The sequence below is a fragment of the Mobula birostris genome, chromosome 1 (assembly GCF_030028105.1).
Source record: "Mobula birostris isolate sMobBir1 chromosome 1, sMobBir1.hap1, whole genome shotgun sequence".
NCBI classification, from domain to species: domain Eukaryota; kingdom Metazoa; phylum Chordata; class Chondrichthyes; order Myliobatiformes; family Myliobatidae; genus Mobula; species Mobula birostris.
The window spans coordinates 126,628,622-126,647,078 of NC_092370.1; positions in this window are offsets into that span (position 1 = coordinate 126,628,622).

Here is an 18,457-nt window from a genome sequence, read left to right on the forward strand (position 1 = left end):
TTTTTTATTTGTTTATTTGTCATTTGTGTAGTTTGTATATTTGGGTTTCTTACCTTGAAGTACCTTTGGATGAAGTTTTTTGGACATCCATTCTGTTGAAAGGTCTTGAAGAGGCACTTGTCTTCTTCCAGATTTGTGTCTGTGGTGTTGCATTGGGACTCAATCCTCTTGAATAAGGTCTTCATGCAGTTTTGTTTGTGACACTGTGGATGATTTTGCTGTTGGTGTTCAGAAGTTGATCGGTGGGTGTTGCTTTCCCGTAGACTGACCATAAGACCATAAGATCTCGGCAATTTGGCTCATCGAGTCTGCTCCACTGTTCCAATTTTCCTCTCAGCCCCAATCTCCTGCCTTTTCCCTATATCCCTTCATGCCCTGACCAATTAAGAATCTGTCAACCTCTGCCTTAAATATACATAAAGGCTTGGCCTCCACAGCTGCCTGCAGCAAAGAATTCCACAGATTCGCCACTCTCTAGCTAAAGAAGTCCCTCCTCATCTCTGTTCTAAAAGGATGCCTCTCTATTCTGAGGGTGTGTCCTCTGATTTTGCTGACATTTGTAATTGGCCAGCAATAGTTCTCTTGATAAGAACCCCCAAGAATGCTTTCCTTTTCAATTTCCATTGTGAACTTGATATCATTAAATACATTATTTAGCAGTTGATGTGTTCTTTTTATTGAAGATTGAACTGTCACCACCTGCCTAAATGCCACAAATGCATCTGAACCTACAGTCACTGTTGTGGATGTAAGGTTGATTTACTGGACAGTGAACCCAGAGAAAGCATCTGACCTGGGTGGTCTTATTGCCGTGTCCTTAGATCTTGCATATATAAGCCGACAGGGATACCTGCAGACAGTTTTAACCTTGCCCTGCTTCAATATGAGGTTCCCACCTGCCTTAGGAAGACCACTGTCATCAGGATACTTATGAAAAACAAGGTAACATGCCTTAATGACAACCATCTGGTGCTTCTCACAGCCATTGTCATGTTATGCTTCAATAAGCTAGTCACAGCACACATTTACCTCAGCCTACCAGAAAACTCAACCCACTGCAATTCACCTATCACCAAATCAGGTCTTCAGTGGATCCCATTTCCCTGGTCCTGCATTCGTCGCTGGAGCATATGGACAGTAAAGATCGCTCTCTCGCTCTCTCTCTCTCTTTCGATGGTGAGAGAGAGTTTGCTGCTGATTCTTGAGCCAGAGAAACTCAAATAAAACCAGCGCTGCAGACTAAGCTGTTGGCAGGAGTGATGCCTCTCCCTCCCTTGAATGACAGTGTGAGAGAGAGAGAGTGAGTGAGAGAATGAAAGAGAGAGTGAAAGAGAAAGTGGGAGACAGACAGACAGTCTGTGGCATGTTGAAGTGCTGGGCTGCAGTTTCTTGATGGACTTTGGATCATGGCCTCTTTGGGGGCTTTGCTATCGCTTGCATAGTGGGTGGTGGTGGGGGTTGATGCTTTTTGCTGGAAAAACTGGGGGGAAGGGGAGGGGGAGGGCTGATGCTTTGCTGCTGCTTGTGCGTGGAAGGGAGTGCTTTGGGATTCTAACATTTTACTGTCACTTATTTTTTGAGGTTTTCTTCTGTTTTGTGGATGTCTGTGAAGAGTAAGAATTTCAGGTTGTATACTGTATACATGGTCTGACATTAAATGGAACCATTGAACGATTGAACTATGCAAAGCAATTGTTTATTGACTACAAATCTGCCTTTAATTCTATAATTTCAAGTAACATTTATCTCCAAACTCTTATTCCTGGGACTCAATATCTCCCTTTCCAACTGGATCCTTTGTTTCTGAACAATAGTCTGCATTCAGCAAGGAAAAGCAGCAACACCTCGGTCATGATTATCCTCAATACCTGAGCCTTACAAGCTGTGTCCTCAACCCCCTAGTCTACTCCCTGTATACTCATGACTACATGGACAGATTCTGCTCTAACTCCATTAACAGATTTGCAGATGATACCACTGTGGTGGCCATATCTTAAATAACGATGAGTTGGAGTACAGGAAGGAGACAGTGACATTAGAGACATGGTGTCATGACAACAACATTTTCTGCAAAACAGACGAGCTGATTATTGACTTCAGGAAGGTGAGGTGGTATTCAGGCTCTTATTTACATCAACAGTGCTGAAGTTGAGAGGGCTAAGAGCTTCTTGTTCCTAGAAACATCATTAATAACCAGTCTTGGTCCAACCACGTTAATGTCACAGCCAAAATGCTTCACCAATGCCTCTACTTCCTCAGGAGGCTAAGGAAATTTGGCATGTTCCCCTTGACCCTTACCAATTTTCATTGATGAACACCATAGAAAGCTTCTTATCCACATGCATCACAGGTTGGTGTGGCAATCACTCTGCCATGACCACAAGAAAATGCACAGATTTGTGGACACAGCTCAGCACATCACAGAAGTGAGCCCTCCCCTCCATCGACTCTGCCTATGCTTTTTGTTGCCTTCCATGAAGCAGCCAGTTTAATTAAAGATCCCACACACCCTGCTCATTCTGTACTCTCCTCCCTTGGTAGTAGTTAGCCAGTAGTGCTTACGGACAAAAGTGGAGTACAGAGATAAGAGAGCTGGCAAAGATTGTGGTCAAAACATTGATTTAATATCGAATGTAGCCAGATCCCAAAGTAGATACCTGATAAAGAGCATATAATCTATTTCGGTGAAGGGACCTTTTCCATCTATCCAAGAGATGCAGTGTGCATTGACAGCTCCAAATGCTGGCACTATGAAAATGCAGTACTGGAATATCCACTTAGATTTTGTGCTCACCTCCATCTCTGCATGCTTGCGCAACAAACTCTTCTTTCCTCATCGAGCACGAAGGTGCCACTTGCGAGGCAAGCTGAAGATACCCCTGTATCAGACACACAAAACATAATTGTAAAAGCCATTAGTGTTAGCAATGGGACATTTCTGCTACCACTCTGCTTAAATCACTATACAGGGGAGAAAATATGGTATGAAGTGGTCAAAAGTTATTTTCTCCCATCCATGAGAAGAACCTCAAAAGAAATGTAAACAAATTCTCATGAACAGATGATGATTTTGTTTTAAGGATGCGTATTTTTGATGAAAATTTAACCAAACACGTGTCGACAAACAGAATCACATACCAACTCATATATATCTAGACTATAGACAATCCATACACAGATAAATATGAATATATAAATATTTAATAAAATTAAACACAAATGTAAATACACTGGAAAACAAAGTTTTTGTTTCCTGAGTACTTTTGGGCTGCTGATCATGAAAATCATGATGAAATTTCCCTATAATGCAGCACTTTTATGAAATTGCCTATGTTTGTTACTTCAATTCATAATTCAAGTCAAAATAACTGAAGCCAAGATTAAGAGAGGAACTTTTAGTTGGCCCACAAATCAAACAGTCATCAATGACAGGATATTCAAAGAACCTCATCTGCAAAGGTACCCCACAAGACTGTGTGCTTAGTCCCCTGCTCTAATTGCTTTACATTTATTACTGTGTAGCTAAGCACAGCTCCAATGCAATAGTGAAGTTTGGTGATGACACTACTGTCATTGGCTGAATCAAAGGTGGTGATGAATCAGCATATAGGAAGGAGGTTGAAAATCTGGTTGAGTAGTGCTTCAGCAGCATTCTTTTTCTCTCTCAATGTCATCAAGACCAAGGAGCCGATTATTGACTTTAGAAGGAAACCAGAGTTCTGTGAACCAGTCTTCATTGGGGACCAGAGGTGGAGCAGGACAGCAACTTTAAATTAGAAACATAGAAAACCTATAGCACAATACAGGCTCTTCATCCCACAACGCTGTACCAAACATATCTTTACCTTAGAAATTACCTAGGATTATCCATATCCCTCTATTTTTCTGAGATCCATGTACCTGTCCAGGAGTCTCTTAAAAGACCCTACCGTATCCGCCTCCACCACTGTCGCTGGCAGCCCATTCCATGCACTACCACTCTCTGTGTAAAAAACTTACCCCTGACATCTCCTCTGTACCTTCTTCCAAGCACCTTAAAGCTATGCTCTCTCGTGCTAGCCATTTCAGCCCTGGGAAAAAGCCTCTGACTATCCACATGATCAATGCCTCTCATCATATTATACATAAATTTCTCAGTGTTACCATTTCAGAAGACCTGTCCTAGCCCAGCATGCAAGTACAATTATGAAGAAAACATGACAGTGCCTCTACTTCCTTAGAAGTTGGCAAAGATTTGGTATGACATCTGAAACTTTGACAAACTTCTATAGATGAGTGGTGGAAAGCATACTGACTGGTTATATCACAGCCTTGTATGGAAATACCAATGCCTTTAAACAGAAAATTCTACAAAAAGTAGTAGATGCAGCCCAGTCCATCACTGGTAAAGCCCTCCCAACCGTTGAGCACATCTACAAACAAGTTTGTACATGAAATGCTGCTGCAGGAAAGCAGCATCCATTGTCAGGGACCTTCACCACCTAGGACATGCTCTTCTCGCTTCTGCCATCAGGAAGGTTGTACAGGAGCTTCAGGACTCACACCATTAGGTTCAGGAACAGTTATTATTCCTCAACTACCAGTCTTTTGAACCAGTAGGGATAGCTTCACTCAAATCCACTCGCCCTATCACAGAACTATTCCCACAACTCTGGACTCACTTTCAAGGACTCTTCATCTCATGTTCTTGATATTTATTGCTAATTTATTTATTATTATTATTTTTCCTTTTGTACTTGCACTGTTTGTTGTCTTCTGCACATTGATTGCTTGTCTGTCCTCTCTGGTGCGGTATTTCATTCTTGAACTAGCTGAGTATACCCAAAAGGATAAGAATCTTAAGGTTGTATATGATGACATATATGTACTCACATAATAGATTTACTTGGAACTTCGAACAAACTTACATGCTGTGTATACAAGCTCAAACACATTCAATGTCGCCGCCCGCACCAACACACACAGAAATTTCATTGTATGAAAAGATTAACTATTTCAAAATCTACTTGTACTGAATGAATAAAAATAAATAAAATTAATCTAGAAAAAAGGCCCTCTTGCCAAATGAAGAAAATGTTAAAGGAAATAATGTGAATGCATAAATCCAAAGTGTTCTCCTTCAAGCAAAGAAGCAGTGAGGAAGTTTGATAACGATATTCCGGATATCATTCCGTACCATGATTTTGTTTTGACATGTTGCCTACTTTTTAAATCCTGACTTTAACCTCGGGCGAGAAGTCATTCTGGGATTAGATTGTCAGGCAGCAGAGCTAGGCCTGTTTTAACTCCAGGGCCTCATTGATACTTCTCATGCATAAACCCCGCAGGGAGGGCCTGAGGTCGGAGACACATGGGGATGATCGTCCCTGCATTGCTTTGAAAATATGGTGGTAAGGTAAGGGGGCACCTGCAGGGAATCCACGTCAAAGGGAGGGCTGGCATACCTGGTGAGAAAGAAGCTCCCAGGGGAACTTCTGCGAATTTCCTCGTTCTGAAGGGATTGGTGAAGTATCAACTGGAGAAGAATTGCAGTAGAAAATTCCAAGATTCGACCACTCCCCATGTATGGAAGTGTTTCTTAATTTTGCTCCTGATCTAATGGATAAACTACACCTCCAGATTCCCTAGCCAGCAGAAGTATTTCCTCTTTACCATTACCAGTTTCCCGCACTATCTTGAAAACGCCAGGATATACCATCACGCCACTTGTAACAACCCTAAAATCTTGTACCTTATCCCTTAGGACATGTTTCTGAAAAATTCTCATTGCTTGCTCTTTCTCTCCAGAGTCTGTTCCTCCTTCTCAACTAACTCTGTCCAGAATTTCTCAGATGGTTCCAGGTATGGTCCAGAGAAGACTTTGTACAATATAATGTAACCATTCCCACAATTCTGGCTTCCATCAGCAGCTCTGTTCTTTGGGAGATTCACAGAGGTGATTTTTCTTATATTTCAAGAAGTTAAAGATCAGTTTTATTTAACATATGTACATCAAAACATACCGTGAAATGCATCGTTTGTGTCAAGAACCAACACAGTCCAAGGATGTGCTGGGGGCAGCCCACAAGCATCACCATGTTTCCAGTACCAACATAATATGCTCACAATTTACTAACCCTAATACATACGTCTTGAATGCAGGAGGTGACTGGAACACCTGACGGAAACATAGAACATAGAACATAGAAATCTACAGCACATTACAGGCCCTTCAGCCCACAATGTTGTGCCGACCATGTAACCTACTCTAGAGACTGCCTGGAATTTCCCTACCACACAGCCTTCTATTTTTCTAAGCTCCATGTACCTATCTAAGAGTCTCTTAAAAGACACTATTGTATCTGCCTCTACCACCTTCAATGGCAGTGCATTCCATGCACCCACCACTCTCTGTGTGGAAAAACCTACCCCTGACATCCCCTCGGTACCTATTTCTAAGCACCTTAAAACCGTGCCCTCTCATGTTAGCCATTTCAGCCCTGGGAAAAAATCTCTGGTTATCCACACGATCAATGCCCCTCATTATCTTATTCACCTCTATCAGGTCACCTTTCATCCTCCATCACTCCAAGGAAAAAAGGCCAAGTACACTCAACCTATTCTCATAAGGTAGCCCTCCAATCCAGGCAACATCCTTATAAATCTCCTCTGCATTCCCTCTATAGTATCAACATCCTTCTTGTAGTGAGGTGACCAGAACTGAACACAGTACTCCAAGTGGGAAACACACACAGTCATGGGAAGACCATATAACCTCCTGGTAAGAATTGAACCCTAGTCACTAGTGCTGTAAAGGATTATGCTAATCACTACATTACTGTGCTGCCTTATTGTCTATTTTATCCATAACATACCAACAATAAATACAATTGGTGCATATTCCCTCTGCATCCATTGTGCCATTAATTCAATGCACTCTCTTGCAATGCAATAATGTCAGTTATGTTTCATCCTTAAACTAAACAGCTGTGAGGTACTTGAGAAGCTGATAGCCATGGGCCAGTCCCTCAGTGTCCAAGAATAGTAGGACCCAATTTCACATAAAATGCCAGTCAGTAACCCCAAGCCTTGCCCCTCTCAGAAGGGTACCAATCCCAAAACAGAGTGAGTGCCACCCCAGCCTCTCCCTCCTCCTGAATGTGGTGACACACAAAGAGCCCCTTGGAATATAATCTTGTGAAAGGTGACCTTTGAGCCCCAGCAGGATCGAACTGAAAACTGAAAGTTAAAATTCTTTGGCCTTTTGGGCAAAGAATTTTTGATCAGTAATCCAATCACATTCTGAAAGCAGAATGGAGGGTAGGTAGGGAGAGGGGGAATGGAAATGACCTAAAATAGGGTCCATCTTCTTTTAGTGTTTGGGAAATGTGTCTACACAATCACTAATCATGAATGCACTACCTCTTTAAGAGCAAAGTATTATCAGTGAAGGAAGACTTTGCAGAAACTTCAGCAGCTGTACATGACAATGGCTCTACAAAAGCAGACTAAAGGTCTTTTCGTACTAATTCTCCTTTGAGTGAATGGTGCAGGCACGTTTCTCAAGGGACAGGTACAGAGTACTTCCTTTAGAACCAGCTTAATCAAGAGTTTGTTGGACTTACCACAGGTAATTGACACAGTAGGGGTCACAGTGCAGTTTGTGGAGACCACTCCCTACAGGTGTCCGTGGAATGATTGTTGCATCCTCATTATTGACAGGTGACAGGGAATGCCAAGGATTCTGCAATACAGAAGACCTAAAACAAAAAAGGCCTTCAATTAAAAGGAAATCGCTTATTGTCAAAAAATGCTAACAATCCAACAGTGTCAAATGTCGTGGCAATTTATTTGTCGGTATTGTGAGTTGTGGCAGGGTGTTAGTGTTTGACTTCCTCAGCAAAGACCCAGCTGTGCTGTAATTGTCTTTTTTATGGTGGATAATCACCCACTGGCAGCTGCAAATTAGCACCGCATACCTCCTCTTCCTAATTTTCATTGGGACATGAAGGAAAGCTGACAAACTTTCTCAGGTCCATAATTACCGTGTCTGCTTATTAGCTTTAAGACTTCCACTTTCTACTGCTGGCTGCCAGGTGGTTTATATAAGTTTCATTCAGGCAACATGTGCACTATTTTTGACCCTGCCCATTAAGAAAAGGCCTTCACCGCAGGAATATATATTAACCACCTTGGAAAAGGAGGTATGATGTCCTCTTGTAGCCACATGCCAAATCAACATGTTGGTTTTTCTGCCTGTGAATCCATTTTGGTGGAGAGAACACAGAGAACAGTCACCTGAAAGTTACCTCAAAGTTACCTCAATTAGAGGACTTTAGATATGGGGAAAGACTGAATTTCCCTGCAGCAAAGTAGGCCAAGGCCAACCAGATAAGAGAACCTAAAATTACGAGAGGTATAGACAGGGTGGATCATCAAAATCTTTGTCTTATTTTGGGGGCATCAAAAACAGGGGAGCATAGTCTTAAAATCAGGAGGAGGAGTTTTAAAGGGCAAGATTTTTCTCTCATAGGGTGGTTGATTTCTGGAATGCACTGCCAGAGGATGTGGTGGAATCAGATATAATCATTATGTTTAAGAGGCTTTTAGGGAGAAACTTAAATAGGTGAGGCATAAAGGATACAGTTCTAATGCAAGGAAATATGACTGGTGTAGAATAGCAAAAAGGCCAGTGTGGATGTGATGGCCCAAATGGCTTTTTTCTGTGTCATTCAACTCTGTGACTTCAATTTGGAAGACTTGTTGCATCACCAAACTCACTGTGTGTGTCAGTCACAGTATCCATGGCACTAATGGATAGGCAGTGAGCATCAATGCAAAGGTTCAGTTCCATCCAGAATTTATAACCTTTCTAGCTGACTGAGAAACTTGTCCCTCAGATGACCTCACCTTCAACCTGCATCCTCTAATTTTAGGTTCCCCTACAATGGGAAAAAGGCTGATTATCTAACCTATCTCTGCACTGGGAAAAAGACTGTGACTATTTATCCTACCTCCATAAGGTCAACCCTCGGCCTCCTTCACTCCAATGAAAATAGCCGCAACTCAACTAGTCTTTCCTTTTATCTAAAGCACCCCACCCCCATCCCCCTTAGACCAGCTAACATTCCAGTACATGTTTTTGCATCCTTTCTCACTTAATCACTTCATTTGTAAAGTGCACAAATGCAGCATAAACAACAATATGTACGTTGCAACTCCTATACTCAATACCTCAGCTGGTGAAAGGAAGCAATGCCATATGCCTTCTTCACCACTCCATCTAGCTATAGTGTCACTTTCAGGGAACTATGTACTTGTCCATATGGTTCCTCTGTTCAATAACCTTCTCTAGGGTCTTCACATATGTTTGTAAGATGGGGTAGACCATGACAGGAAAGTGATCTGCTAAGGTTCAATAAACTGATATCTGCTCAAGCTTGGCTTATATTTCCTGGTGTTTAGGGGACTGAGAAGGACTTACTTAAGTTACATAAGATCTAAAAAGATCTTGATTGAGTGGTTGTTGGGAAGATGCTTGCTCTTCTGGGAGAATGTAGAAATAAGAGTCTATTTGAAAACAAGAGTCTGCCCATTTAAGTCAGAAATTAAATATTTTTGGTCCTTGATGCTGTGTGACTTTGAAACTTTCTTCCTCAGAGGGCAGTGGAAGTAGAGTTTTAAATATTGTTAAGACGCAGAGAGAGAGATGGATTATTGATCAGTAAGAAGGGGGAGGGTTTCACGGTTTGGTGGGCATGCAGAGCTGAGGTTGCCAACAGATCAGATTAAGTGGCAGAGCAGACAACTTCTGATCCTACTTTGTTTTTCTTGAATGACCACTGTTATATTACTCTTTAATGGATCTCTTACATGAATGAGATAAACTCTTGATCTTTCAGTTTACCCCATGATGGCCCTTGCACTTTACTTGGCTACCAGGTAGATGAAGAGGAAAGATCTGGAGGGATATGGGCCAAATATAAGTGCAAAGGACGAGCTTAAATGGAAATCTTTGGTCAGTGTGGGTCAAAATTTTGTCACATGGTGTGAGCAGAATTATCTGCAGCTTAATGTAAAAATGACTAAGGAGCTGGTGGTAGACCTGAGGAGAGCTCAGGCACCAGTGACCCCTGTTTTCATCCAGGGGGTCAGTGTTCACATGGTGGAGGATTACAAATACCTGGGGATACGAATTGACAATAAACTGGACTGGTCAAAGAACACTGAGGCTGTCTACAAGAAGAGTCAGAGCTGTCTCTATTTCCTGAGGAGACTGAGGTCCTTTAACATCTGCCGGACGATGCTGAGGATGTTCTACGAGTCTGTGGTGGCCAGTGCTATCACGTTTGCTGTTGTATGCTGGGGCAGCAGGCTGAGGGTAGCAGACACCAACAGAATCAACAAACTCATTTGTAAGGCCAGTGATGTTGTGGGATGGAACTGGACTCTCTGACGGTGGTGTCTGAAAAGAGGATGCTGTCCAAGTTGCATGCCATCTTGGTCAATGTCTCCCATCCACTACATAATGTACTGGTTGGGCACAGGAGTACATTCAGCCAGAGACTCATTCCACCGAGATGCAACACAGAGCGTCATAGGAAGTCATTCCTCCCTGTGGCCATCAAACTTCACAACTCTTCCCTTGGAGGGTCAGACACCCTGAGCTAATAGGCTTGTCCTGGACTTATTTCCTGGCATAATTTACATATTACTATTTAATTATTTATGGTTTATTACTATTTAATTATTTATGGTGCAACTGTAACGAAAACCCGGGATCAATAAAGTATAACTATGACTACTATGACTATAAGGCCAAAGGGTCTGTTTCCATTCTACAAGACTCTATGATTTTATGACCTAAACTGCACTTTCTCTATAACTGTTAAGATGTGTTTCTGGTTTCTGGTCTCTCCTTCTTTGTTACTATTTTGTGTGATTTTGATTGGGGCAGCCTGCAGTTAACGAATGACATAGAGCTAGTTTGAACTTAACTGAGCTGAAATGAATATTCTTGGCCTGTTCGATGACTTGTGGATTGGTGTTCTACACATATTCTGTGTTTCTCGCTTGTTTTTTGCTGTTTGTGCGACTCGTTCTTTTTTTTTTGCGCATTCGGGGTTTGATGTTTTTCTTTGAGCAGGTTCCATGGATTTCTTTCTTGCCTGTCTGTGGGAAGGTGAATCTCAGGGTTGTATACTGCACACATACTTTGACAATAAATGTACTTTGAACTCACTATAACACCATATTCAGCAATTCCCTCCTTGCCGTCTTAATTTACTTATGTATGGAATGATCTGTATCAAAAGTACACAAACAAAACTTTTTCATTGTATCTCAGTATACGTGACAATAATAAACCAATTATCAATTAACTCTATCCTATCCATCCGCTTGTGCTGAGATGCATTTTTCCCATCCATTTATCGATGTGCCAAATAACATTGTGGAACGTTCCTCACTCCATAGAGATGAAAAACTCCATTATGCTCTTCATATAACAGTAGCTATCCTTGAACTTTCACTGCATGAAGATATCACCCATTTGTCAGTACACAAGCTTGAGCCAAGTTTTTGTTTTGATTTTCACTTCTTCATTAAACTTGCCTGGTAGAAACAGGATCATCATAGCATGGTGAGTCAAGCAGCATTTACGAGCCAAGTTTTGACCCAAGATGATGACATTTCCTTCCTCCCCTAAATGCTGCTTGATTCATTGAGCTCTTCTGGCAGATCATTCTCTTTTTTTTTGCCCCAGATTCCCGCGTCCACAGTCTCTTGTGTCTTTATAGTATAGTGTTCTGCTGTTTTGAAACTAAATGCTAAAATTATCTACTCAAATCTTGATTCATTACTGAAAATGAGCATTTATCTTCAGTGAAATAAAATCTCATTAATTTTACAAGTTTTCTCCTGCACTGAACTACTTATCTTCTCAGGTGCTGAAGGTTAGTTTGAATTTCTACAGTTCCAGATACCAAAGGAATAATTGAGATTTAATTATCATAAGAAATTTAATTAAAACATCATAAAAGTCTTAATTGACCATGACACAATATTAAATATAAAGAGATTCATTCTGAAATTCATGTTGATCCAGATTCCACAGTCTCATTCTTTACAGCATTCTCTGATGTACAGTGACATCTGATGTAAAATATATTATTTATCTCTTTCTCATAGAAAAAAATCACATAAATTGCTCTGTCTATAATCTGGCTCTGGCTGTAATATTTTATATGTTCCCAAAGCCTTGCTGAAAGGATGTGTTTTAAAAATATCTAGGACATACACTAATCTTTCAAAAGATTCTACCTCTCAGGCACCGAGGAAAGGAACCAGCAGTCTTATTGAAGTATCTTTTCAACAAACTTCCATGGTTATGGATGACTTAATTCTTCTGTGCTTTCTGACGTGTCTAATAAGGCTGATATGGGAATCGCACACTCTGTCATAGGTGAGGCAGTGGTTCCCAGGTGCTGGGGACTAAGCAGTGGATGGGTGAAGGGACAGGGAAGTGCGTCATCTGAGAGAAGGTGCAGTTTAACTGCCAGTTGGGTGAGTCTTTTGTGCGCTCTGAATGAATTGACTTAAGGTTCTCAACATCACCCTGATAGACCCTCCTTGAGGCTGGACATACTTGGTCAAGGATTCCCACGAGTTAGTTGGAGTATTATACAGAGAGGCATTGAAAACGTTATGGTCGTCTATTGCCATAGTGGAACTCAAGGTTAAATCTCTAAATGGGTTAACTTTGAATGTGGAACAGTTCAGCACAGCAACAGGCCCTATGGCCCATTATGTTTTGCGTCAAACACCATGTCAAATTAAACTAATGTCTTCTGCCTGCACAGGATCCATATTCCTCCATTCCTCACACATTCATGAGTCAATACAAAAGACTCTTAAATGCCACTATTTTATCTGCTTCCATCACTACATGTGTCAGCCTGTTCCTTCAAACATTCCCCCCTCACCTCAAATGCATTTTCTCTGTTGTTTGACATTTCTACCTTAGGATAAGATTCTGACTATCTACCATATCCATACCTCTTGTAATGTTCTAAACTTATCTCAGTTCTCCCCTCAGTCTCTGACACTCCAGTGAAAACAATCCAACCCTTAGCTCATACTCTGTAATCCAGGCACCACCTTGATAAACATCTTCTGTACCCTGTCCAAAGCCTCCTCATTGTTCCTGTAATGGAGGAACAGGAATTGTACTCAATATTCCAAGAACATGACTTTCTTACCCATATACTCAGTGGTCCAACTAATGAAGGAAGCATATCAAGAGCTTGAAAGCATATACACTAGGCTAAAAAAACACCTTTTATACTGCTGTTACAAGGCTATTGAATGGTGTACTAATATAACAAAATGGATTCTAGCATCTTTTGTCAGCTAGCACTGCTCTTTCTAGGTAACTACAACACTTTAATAGTCATTCTGTTATTGTTTCCTTGGTACAACCTCAATGCACTGTTATAATGAAATGATCTGTATGGCTGGCATGTAAAACAAAGTTTTTCATTATACCCTGTTACCTATGACATAATAAAACAGTTTACAAATTTGGATTATTGGAGGTGAGGTGCAGTATTCCAGCAAGAAAGATAGCAGAAAGTGGTGAGGCCTTGCTCAATGCCAGTTTTAGGTGGGCCTGTTGTGAAATAATAGGTTAAATTTAAGATTGCATGCAGTGATGTAGTGAACCAAAGACGGGGGTGAATTTCCTGAGGCGGGGGTTTCTGAGGTGGCTGGGGTCAGCCTTCTCCTTCCAGATGTGGAGTAAGAGATTATGATGGAAGTGGCTCAACACCAAGTTTTAAATCTACAGCAGAAATGCCACCCGTCCAACAACCTCGTCATTTCTCAGCTGAAATGTGGTCGTCTCAACACTGTGGTGGAGAGGCAAGGCTAGCTAGTTCTCCATGGAAAAGGATGAAGGGCAGAATTGCCCTGGGGCAATTTGATCAAACATTTCTTCCATATGCCTCACTGTTTCACCTCCATTCTTGTTTTGCCATGAGGTAGGCCCTTGGGTATTTGTTGTCAAGGATGGTTTTGATAGAACTGAAGATTCAGCAAGTTGTTCGGCCTCCTGCTTTCTTTTTGATTCTTTCATTTCCTGTGAGGTCTCATCCTACAAGTGCCTGTAGAGTTGCTTCATTTCTCCTGGGGCGTGGCAGGGTTTCCAATCCGAGAGCACCTGCAATTAATTAGCCAGTCTCATCAAACCATTACTTTCCTGACAGCTACAGATTTCAAAAGATGAGTAAGCATAAAAAAATGATGTAATTTGGCTTCTTTAGAAGAAGCAATTAAAAGAATTAAAAATAATTGCCGGTTGCATCCTGCAGTGCTTTAGATGTGGAGTTGAGCCATGTCAGAATATAGTTCCAAAGGCAAATGGCCAACAGGTCTCAACATGATTGCCCAACTTCAAAGGTTTCTTGTGATTTCAAGCCTTCTAAAATAAATTATGTCTCCTATGTGTAAAACAGGGTACCACTGTGCACAAAAACATATCTTCATTATTACACATTTTAGTGTAACTCTGATAACTTGGGATTACAGAGTTTCTGATTATTGTATGTTACTTATTTTTTCCAGTGGCCTAACTGAATCAAGAGAGGAAGCTACACACAGTTTGGAGTGAGAGATTTAAAAAGCCTTTAGAAAGGCTTTCAGCTTTTTATGGTGGCCTAATCGAATCAAAAGAGAAGGCTACACACAGGTCAGGGCTAGAGATTTAAAAAGGAGCATTCGTGGGCCTTTAGCTTTCTCCGGTGGATCAACTGAATCGTGATTCATTGGCAAGATCAAATAAGTATAAGGTAAGGACAAGCGAAGTAGCCATTGTTGGAGCGGACCAGAGTTAGAGTGGGGAGGCTTTGACTCAGCAGGCTTGAGACAAGAGGCTCGGGTGAGGTAAGTTTCTTCTTCTTCTTCTTCATCTGTTCATGAATAGTTAGTACAATGAGGGGCTGCAGGGGCTGTGTTGTGTTCTTCGTATGATAAATAGGAATCTAGGAGACCTCCAGCCTCCTGGATAACTACATCTGCATCAGCTGAACCGAGCTGCAGCTCGTCAGAGAACTTATTAAGGAACTGGAGCTGCAGGTTGATGACTTTCAACTCATACTGGAAACTTAGGAGGTGATAGATAAGAATTACAGGGAGGTGGTCAGCCCTAAGTTACAGGAGGCAGGTACCTGACTGATTGTCAGGAGAGGGAGAGGGAGGGGAAAGGGTGGCCAGTGCAGAGTTTTCCCTTCAGTAATAAGTATACTGCTTTGGATACTGTTGCGGGGACAACCTATCGGATGGGAGCCGCAATGACCGGTCTCTTCCACTGAGCCTGGCCCTGAGGGTCCATAGGGAAAAAGGGAGAAGAGGTCTTCAGTGGTGATAAGGGATTCTGTAGTTAGAGGAGTAGACACGAGATTCCATGGATGTGAAAGAGATGGCATATTGCCTCCCAGGTTCTAGGGTCAGGGATGTTTCAGATGGGGTCCGTGGCATTATAAAGGAGGAGGGTGAGCACCCAGACGTCCTGGTACATATCGGCACCAATGACATAGATAGGTCCGATGAAGAAAGAATTTAGGGAGCAGGGGCAAAAAGACCCTGAATTGAGTAATATACAGGCCTCCAAACAGTAGCCAGGATGTGGGTTACAAATTACAATGGAAGATAGAAAATGCATGTCAAAAGGGTAATGTTATGAGAGCACAAAATAATCTGCAGATGCTGGGGTCAAAGCAACACTCACAACACGCTGGAGGAACTCAGTATGTCGGGCAGCATCCGTGGAAAAGATCGGTCGACATTTCGGGCCGACACCCTTCATCAGGACTGTAGGGGGAAGGGGCAGAGGCCCTATAAAGAAGATGGGGGGAGGGTGGGAAAGAGAAGGCTGGTAGGTTCCAGGTGAAAAACCAGTAAGGGGGAAAGATAAAGGGGTGGGGGAGGGGAAGCAGGGAGGTGATAGGCAGGAAAGGTGAAGAAGGAATACGGGAAAACACAATGGGTAGTAGAAGGAGGTGGAACCAAGAGGGAGGTGGTAGGCAGCTGGGGGAGGGGACAGAGTGACATAGGGATAGGGAAAGGGAGGGGGAGGGAATTACTGGAAGTTGGAGAATTCTATGTTCATACCAAGGGGCTGGAGACTACCTAGACGGTACATGAGGTGTTGCTCCTCCAACCTGAGTTTAGCCTCATCATGGCAGTAGAGGAGGCCATGTATGGACATATCTGAATGGGAGTGGGAAGCAGAGTTGAAGTGGGTGGCTACTGGGAGATCCTGTCTGTTGTGGCGGACAGAGTGGAGGTGCTCGACAAAGCGGTTCCCCAATCTATGTCGGGTTTCACTGATGTAGAGGAGGCCGCACCAGGAGCACCGGATGCAATAGGTGACTCCAACAGACTCACAAGTGAAGTGTTGCCTCACTTGGTTAACTGTTTGGGACCCTGAATGGTGGCAAGAGAGGACATGTAGGGACAGGTGTAGCACTTGCGCTTACAGGGATAAGTGCCAGGTGGGAGATCCGTGGGGAGGGACCGATCCCTGCGGAAGGTGGAGAGGGGTGGAGAGGGGAAGATGTGCTTAGTGGTGGGGTCCTGTTGAAGGTGGCGGAAGTTGCGGAAGATAATGTGTTGGATCCAGAGGCTAATGGGGTGGTAGGTGAGGACAAGGGGAACTCCGTTCCTGTTGTGGTGTTGTGTTAAGAGAGTCATGGAGGATTTCAATGTGCAGATAGACTGGGAAAATCAAGTTGGTGCTGGATCCCAAGAGAGACCATTGAAGAATGCAAATGAGATGACTTTTTAGAGCAGCTTGTGGTTGAACATACTAGGAGAAAGGTTATTCTGGATTGAGTGTGGTGTAATGAACCAGATTTGATTAGGGAGCTTAAGGTAAAGAAACCCTTAGGAGGCAGTGATCATAATATGACAGACTTCACTCTGCAATTTGAGAAGGAGAAGCTAAAGTCAGATGTATCAGTATTACAGTGGAATAAAGAGAATTATAGATGCATGAAAGAGGAGCTGGTCAAAGTTGATTGGAAGGCGACACAAGCAGAGATGACACTAGAACAGCAATGACTGGAGTTCCTGAGAGCAACTGTGAATAGATACATCCCAACGAGGAAGAAGTATTCTAAGGGCAGGATGATGCAACCATGACTGACAAGGAAAGTCAAAAACAATATAAAATCAAAAATCATGTATTATAACAAAACTTAATGGGAAGTTAGAGGATTGGGAAGCTTTTAAAAACCATCAGAAGGCAACTAAAAAGACATAAGGAGGGAAAAGATGAAATACAAAGGTAAGCTGGCAAATAACATCAAAAAGGGTCTCAAAAGATTTTTTTCAGATATATAAAGATTAACAGAGAGGCAGGAGTAGATATCGAACCATTGGAAAATGATGCTGGAGAGAGAGAAATGGGGGGCAAACTAAATAAGTATTTTGCATCTATTGTCACTGTGGATGACAGGAGCAGTACGCCAGAATTTCAAGAGTGTCGGGGGCAGAAGTGAGATCAATTGCTATTACTAGGGAGAGGGTGCTTAGGAGACTGAAAAGTGTGAAGGTAGATAAGTCACCTGGACTAGGTGGACTATACCCCAGGGTTCTGAAAGAGGTAGGTAAAGAATTTGTGGAGGCATTAGTAATGATTTCTCAAGAGTCACTAGATTCTGACATGGTTCTATAGAATTGGAAAGTTGCAAATGTCACTCCACTCTTCAAGAATGGAGGGAAGCAGAGGAAATAACAGGCCAGTTAGCCTGACCTCAGTGGTTGGGAAGATGTTGGAGTCGATTTTTAAGAATGAGGTATCAGGGTACTTGGAGGCACATGATAAACTAAGTTAAAGTCTGCATGGTTTGCGTGACAAATCTACTGAAATTCTTTGAGGAAATAACAAGCAGCATAGCCAAAGGAGGATTGGATGCCGTGTATTTCAATTTTCAGAAGGCCTTTGACAAAGTGCCGCACATGAGTCTGCACAACAAGATAAGAGCCCATGGTATTACAGGGAAGATGCTAGCATGTTTACAGGATTGGCTGAATGGCAGGAAGCAAAGAGTGGGAATAAAAGGAGCCTTTTTTTGTTGGCTGCCAGTGACTAGTGGTGCTTCACAGGGGTTGGTGTTGGGACTGCTTTTCTTTACATTATATATCAATGATTTGGATGACAGAATTAATGGCTTTGTGGCCAAGTTTGCAGATAAAATGCAGACAGGTGGAGAGGCAGATTGTGCTGAAGAAGCAGGGAGGCTGTAGAAGGACAGACAGGTTAGGAGAAGGGGCAAAGAAGTGGCTGATGAAATACAGTTTCGGGAAGTATAAGGTCATGCACTTTGGTAGAAGGAACAAAAGTATGGACTGTTTTCTAAACAGGCAGAAAATTCAAAAATCCAAAGTGCAAAGTGATTTGGGAGTCCTCATGCAGGAT